This window comes from Microcebus murinus, chromosome 10 (genome assembly GCF_040939455.1).
Source record: "Microcebus murinus isolate Inina chromosome 10, M.murinus_Inina_mat1.0, whole genome shotgun sequence".
Taxonomy (NCBI): domain Eukaryota; kingdom Metazoa; phylum Chordata; class Mammalia; order Primates; family Cheirogaleidae; genus Microcebus; species Microcebus murinus.
In genome coordinates this window covers 64,335,270-64,343,123 of record NC_134113.1, presented here as the reverse complement: position 1 = coordinate 64,343,123, position 7,854 = coordinate 64,335,270, and positions in this window count along the sequence as shown.

Below are 7,854 nucleotides of genomic sequence, written 5' to 3'. Positions count from 1 at the left end.
GCACAACCTTTTGCTTCTGCTTTAGAAAAATAAAGCAGCTAGTCCTTTCTTACATATCTGCTGCTATTTGCCAAGTGCAAAATACCATCATTTCTAAACTGGGTTAATGACTTACCAGGTTTTAAATACTTTAGCCTGTTTTAGCACAACAGTCAGAATAATCCTGCCCAAAGACAGCTCATATCACATCACTCTTGAACATATTCCAATGGCTTCCTCTAGCTCTTGTGGCAAAAGTCAAATTCCTTTCAATCATTTACCTCCCTGGTCTCCTCACATGCTACTCTTCTTTGTCAAAAGTTTCAGCTTCTTTTTTGTTCATTAAATATTTAAATAACTCCTACTTGGAATACAAAACTAATAAATGTGATTCATGAGGATTAGATAAAATGATGTATCTCTCTGTATCTGGCACAATTCCTAGCATTTAATGGATGGTCAATTCTCTTGCTGTTCTTTATATTTATCTTTCTTATATCTAAAAGAAGCACATTTAGATCATGAAAGCACAGGCTATTTTGAGACTACACATCTTCATATCCTTGAATCTGCCTTCCTAAGTGTCTTCCTAAGTGAGTGACTCTATACAATATTGATCAACTTTCTAAAACTGTATGATTTTTATTAATATCGTACTACCTTTTCACCTAAATTAGCTGCCAGCAAAGAAAATACTTCCTCTGATTTATAAAATAAGCACTTAAACTTGTTAGACTTTTCAATGTATCTATTTTAGCCTTTTTCAATGTCCCTACTCAGAATTAGGATAGATTACAGAATTTGTGGTTTCTATTAACCACCATTTTTTATCCATCTGTAAATACTCAGGAGAGTTATTCATCGATTTGTCCTATACAAAGTCCATTATCTGACCATGTTTTGACCCTGAAAGAGGTTTGCTTCACAGATGAACACTAGGCATCCATTTATGATTATCTCAGCAATATAATAAATTGCTACTCCTGTGAACTTTCAGTCATTGTCAATGGCCTTCCAGATTTTACTGCCTTTACAAGAATTTTACAAGATTATTTGAACATGAGTATTACAAAAGGAATCTTGAAGGTTTTAGGTTAAATTTATCTAATTTTTGATTATTATATCACTGGTATTATAAAATATAGTAAATAAATTACTTTCTTGATCAGAGTAATCAATTATACCTCAGAAGGACTATTTCAATCTGCTTTTTAAAACTTATTAGAATATATTTTACTATCCATAGCATTTAAAAAACATATTACTAAAATACTTTGTATTCTTTGAATAATGTACATAAGACCACAAAAGAAAAAAAAATGCTGCATGTTTTACTATATAGATTTAATGAAAATACAAATACAGCTACTATGCCTTCTGGATTAGTTACATATCAATGATAAATTTTATTAAATAATCATCATACAACATTGGTTTGATAGAAAAAAATGCTAATATTTATTTCTAAAATAGAATTCATGGGCAAAACAGATACAAATCTTTACTTTAAATAAGCTATATTCTTTTTCTTAGCTTTTCTGAGTCCTAATATCATAGAAAAGATAAATCAGAATCTATTTCTCTTGTAACCTTCAAAACTTTCATATCTTTCTCCAGTTCTGAGCTCTTCCAACAAGATAACATTGAGTTCTTTTGTATTGTCCTCAAATTCTCTTGGAATGTATAGATATGATTGCTGTTATCTCTACTGCTTCCAGTTCTTTGAGACAACAGTGATTATATTCTTGAAGATTAGATGAAATTAAACCTGATCATCTCTTTACTTCTCTTCAAATTAAAGCATTCCACAGAAGAAGGTATGGAAAAACGTAGTAGGCCTATCTTATGTGTTTAAATATTCTTTTTCAAGTCTTTAATTAAATTACACATTTAATCACAAAACCTTGCTAAGGAGCTATTAGATGCCATAAACCCAAGGGTAAATTTTACTATTCTTTTCTTTAACACCTCCCTGCAACCTAATGGAACAACTACTGCTATTGTTATTTCTCCTTCTACTACAGCTACTAGTGTACATTCTACAAATTATTTCTTGCCTAACAGCATGTGGTAGACATAGTTCTATTTTTTTTTTTACGTGTACAACTTCTTATGTCATATCTCTTGCTATGGATTTGTAATAACAATTGTTCTTACTAAGATGATGATACTATAACAGGTGAAGTAGAATAGATCATGTTAAGTGCTATTCATCAGTAATTGCTGTGTTTTTTGTATCCAATGTATAGGAAATACAATGCATTGATAAAGTGGAAAATTTTTACATAAAAGTGCCCCATTGCATATATTGTAGAAATCATTTGTTAAAGGAAAGAATAACTGAAAATATTAGTATTTTTAAGCAATTCATCACCCTTAACAAAGATGAAAAAATTAACTACATAAATCCTGGGGAAATAATGCAAGAAAGAGAACAGAAATTATTTTTATGTTCTTCCTATTTGTTTATCCACAGCAAAGTTAGCAATCCCTTCCTTCCACCCACCTGAACTAATAACTATTATCTAATTATCTTAATTATATCTTGACTTATATAAATCTTATGAGCTTGTTATTAGTACTATCATCTTGAAATTCACAATGAGAAAAATAAAGTTGTGAAAGGTTGTGTGTCTCACCTAATATTACTGAGTTAGTAAGTAGTTGAGTAAATACATGATTTAGAAAGACTAGCTCAAAATCCTGTGTGCTTAAACATTACACTATGTTGCCATCAGAGCCATCAATTTTATCTACATAGATGTAGGATAGAAAATTCAGAAGAGCAATTTTATCCATTCTGAATAACCAGATTAAGCAAATGAGTTGACTTGAGAATATTAGAGACATGCGTTTATGTTAACAATGAAAAAATATTTTACTATATATGGTACCTACTAAATCTTGCTTTATTTATAGGTGAGGGGAAATTGTCATGAGATTGGTAAGTACCTATTATTATAAATACTTTTTCATGTACATGATTTATATATAGCAATAGAAGACGCTTCTTGCTCCTTTCACATGCTTTACCCAAAGGCTGGGGCCTAACCCTATTTTAATATGTATCCCCTTTCATTATAATCAGTGATGTGTCAGACATTTTCTTGTATTAATTAGACAAAGACCCATTTAAGAACAGTTGTTACATTGACCCTTGTTTTCCTGAAGCAAGAACATGCAAAGTGTTGAGTAAGAATCTGTACAATTCATTGATGTAATAGATACATATTTTAGGGAGAAGCCAGGTAGATGTAGAGTAAAAGTTACTAAGCCAAGTGGGCGAACTGCTCCAGTTGGAATATAAGAACTATCAATTTTAGCTTCAGTAGATGAAAAGGTCAGGTTGAGTAGCATGTTGGAGCTGCGTGTATACTAGAGAGCTATTTGCCCATTCTCTCAACAGCATCAACAAAAACAAAATTCCAAAGAACAATCCTGTGCTCAGCTCACTGTGCCACACATATCTACAGTCTGTCCCAATGTTTCTAAAACTGCACTCTTAAAATTATATAGAATTTTTAAGCAAAAATTTGAATGTTTCCATGCATTATCATAACATGACTTTTACCCATAAATGTAACTTGGAAAATACTGTATAATGTAACATTTTAATTTTTTTCCTGTAATATAAAACAATTGATTGGAGAAACAAGTAGGATTTTGTACTTTGAATTCATTAGGCTAATATATACCCACATAAGATTTAAAAGCCTTAAATTGCAGCATATTATGGAAGGAGAAAAATCTTGAAAATTAATTAGCAGGTTTTTTTCAAAATAACATTATTTGACATATGGGAATTCCCATGCTATTATGATTAATAATTGGCAACTATTCTCACAATCTTATTTAATTATTCTTTCCTTCAAATCAACTTAATCTTATTTTCTTCTCATTTTGTCTTTTTTTTCTTAACACCCAGTCACTAATGGGACACAAATAACTCGAAAATACTCTGCTTATGAAACTTCATAATTATTAAATGTAATTTAAATTATGATTAACTAGCATAGGTAATATATTCATTGCAAAGGGAATATAGCAATCCAATTAACACATTTAAAAAAAAATTTCTGAGTCAAGTATTTATTTATCACCCTGTGCTCTATTACTGAAGCCCAGTCACCCAGCAAATATTTCCAAGTACATTTACCAATTTTCAATGAATATGTGAAAAGAAACTCCAAACATTATGTCTTCAATCTGCTGTGTCTTCTCTATCTTCTGGTGAGTTTTAATTATTTATAAGTGATCATAATTATATATTATAAAAGTGACAGAATTCTAAAAGGATATAAAGAACCATAGCATGATAAATGTTAAATTTGAATATGAGTGGGGAAATCATCTCTTGGAAATTTTCAAAGGAATTATATGAAAACATTTTCACAATGAAGAGAACTCCTAAGTCCAAAGCTGACAGAAACTAGGCAAATTTAGGGCAAAGGAAACTTATTGATGAGGACTCTTTGATAAGAACTCTCACAATCTGTGAGAGCCACTGAGAGGTGGAATATGCTGTCTCCTTCACCTCAGACCTAGAAAGGTAACTGAAGTGATTTCCCTGTAATTCCCTGCAGAGGAAGACAAAGAGTACCATTTTCATCTCAGGCTAGCTTGCAAGGGGGCTGTCATAGCCTGAGAGGCAGCTGCATTAGGATGGGCCTGTATTTTTGGCATTCATCAGGAAAAGGCTTCTATCAGCATTTCCTATAAACCAGACGCAACCACACAAGAAAGAAAGCAGCAGTTTGTGTTCTCCATAATCATAGCTGACTATCGTGAAGTGTTGCTGAATTTTATCAAGTGCTTTTACTATGCCTATAGAGATATCATATTGTTTTTGTCTTTCATTTTGTTGAAGTGATGTAACACATTTATTGATTTGCCTATGTTGAACTATCCTTGCCTCCTTGGGGTAAATCCCATGGATCATGCTGTACTGTCTATTTAACATGGTATTGGATTTAGTTTACTAGTATTTCACTGAGGATATTTGTATCTATGTTCATCAGGGATACAGGCCTCTAGTTTTCTTTTGTTCTTGTCTGGTTTTTGTATTGGGATAACGTTTGCCTTAAAGAATTCATTTGTAAAAATTCTCTCTTCTTAATTATTTATTATTATTATTTGTATAGTTTGAGAAGACATGGGTTAGTTTTTTAAAACTCTGGTACAATTCATCAGTAAAACCATGTGGTCCTGAGTTTTCTTTCCTGAGAGATTTTTGTTATTGTTTTAATCTTTGTATTTTTACTGGTCTTTTCAAGTTTTCTACTTCTTCCTGGTTCAATCTTGGTAGATTGCATATGTCTATGACTTTGTCTATTTCCTCTGTGTTTTTCAATTTGTTTGCATATAATTATTCATAATACTCTATAATTTTCCTTTGTGGTATGAGTTGGAAAGCCTTCTTTTTCTTTATGTAGGTCTTGTCTCTTTTTTTCTTAATTAGTCTGGCTACCATTGATCAATTTTGTTGATCTTTTAAAAAAATCCTTTTATTTCATTAATGGCTTGTACTTTTTTGTCCTCTCTATTTCACTTAGTTCTGCTCTTATCTTTACTATTTCTTTTCTTCTACTAATTTTGGTTTGGTTTATTCTTGCTTTTCTGTTTCTTTGAGGTACATTGTTAAGTCGATTATTTAAAATATTTCTATTTTTTACTTATTTATTGATTTATTTTTAATTTTTTATTTCAGCATATTCTTTCAGCTTGATTTCCTTTGAGATCTACTTTCCACTATGAACATGTATGCTCATCAGCCAGTGAATACATGTTGTGTTAGTTTTTCCATTCTTCAGATATATCCCTTAAGATAATGGTCACCAGTTCCATCCAAATTGTTGCAAAAGGCATTAAGTCATCCTACTTCATGACTGAGTAGTATGCCATGTTATACATATAGCACATTTCGTTAATCCACTCATGAATTGATGGGCACTTGGGTTGATTCCATATCTTTGCAATTGTGAATTGTGCTGCAATAAGAATTTCTGTGCGTATGTCTTTTTGGCAAAATGACTTCATTTCCTTTGAGTAAATATACAATAGTAGGATTGCTGGATCAAATGATAAGTCAACTTTTAGTTCTTTGAGAAATCTCCACACTTTTTTCCATAGAGAATGACGAATTTGCTGTCCTGCCAACAGTGTATAAATGTTCTTTTCTCTCTGCATCCACACCAGCTTCTATTGTTTTCAGACTTTTTAATAAAAGTCATTCTAACTGAGGTAAGGTGATATCTCATTGTCGTGATCACAGCAATAAATAAATGATACTTGATTAAGTGAAAAAACTTCTGCACAGCCAAGGAAATAATTAACAGAGTTTATAGACAACCTACAGAATGGGAGAAAACATATTTGCAAACTATACATCCAATAAGGGACTAGTAACAAAAATGTACAAAGGACTCAAGCAAATCAGCAAGAAAAAATCAAACAACCTCATTAAAAAGTGGGCAAAACACATGAACAGAAGCTGTACAAAAGAGGATAGACAAATGGCCAATAAACATATTAAAAAATGCTCAATGTCACTAATCATCAGAGAAATGCAAATCAAAACCCTTAGCATATCAATCATAATTGTTTTAAATTCCTTGTCAGATAATTCCAAAGTCTCTGCCATGTTTGTTTTTGTGCTTGTTCTGTCCTTTCAAACTTTGGGTTTCTTTGTCTTTAATATGTCATTTATTTATTTATTTATTTATTTATTTATTTATTTATTTATTTATTTATTTATTTATTTATTTTTGATAGCCAGAAATGATGTACTGGGTAAAAGGAAGTGCTATGAATAGGCCTTTAGTAATGTGATGGCAATATGTTGGGGGAAGAGAAGCATTCTATAGTCTTATGATCTTATGATTATGTCTTAATTTTCCTGTGCTTCTGGACTGGGAACTTCACAGTTGTCCTTCATGGTTTTTTTTTCTTCCCCATTCAGTGGGGCAGGATGGCTAGAGTGGACTAGAGTTGAATATTTCCTTTCACTCAGGTCAATTAAGCTCTAATATAACCCTAGCAAATTAGGTTCTGGTTAACTGGCTTCTCCTGAGGGAACACCTTATTAAGAAGAACAAAATACTCTGGCATCTTTTAAAATGGTTCCTTTCCCCCTTTTCCTGCCAGAAGCATGAGATTATTTTTCTCTGGTACTTATTATAAGGACTTGGTCAAGGTTATGAGGTAAAACTCACATAAGCATGGGTTCTCCCTATAACTAGCTTCCCTCGGCATTTTTAACTCTAATACTTGTCCACTCCTAGCCTTCAGCAATTCATTAATTGCAGTTCAAATTTTCCTATACAGACACAGTTTTCAGTGAAGTTTTCTGCTTAAGTCTTATGTGATTCTTTGTTTCTAACTATCAATCTCTCTCATTTTGAAGATTGCCCTGTGACTTCACTTTTCTTAAAAGAGTTGTTGATTTTCAGTTTCTTCAGCTTTTATTTCTCAGAAAGTGACTGATAGCAATGGTTAAATTAGTCATATTGCTAATTTATCTCTAAAATTTGTTTAGCACATCAAAATCATCTTTTCTTTTGACATAAAGGAAAAAGACAATGAAATGAACACTGATTACCTTTTCTTAGTTCCAAGCTATGGAAACATCTTCATAGTTTATTAGTATTTGCTTGGATTTTCAAAATTACAGGAAATATTTTTCTGCTTAGACTAGAATGACTATATAAGAAATATACTTTATATGTGGCAGCTATAACTTATTCATACCTATTCCACAATTTGATAATTATGCTGATCAGAGTCCTAGCCAATGAGTCAGATTAGATATGTAGATAGGAAATATACAGTCCTGAAGAATGTCCAGAAGCAGAAAAGTTATTTTCCAACTAGGTCATC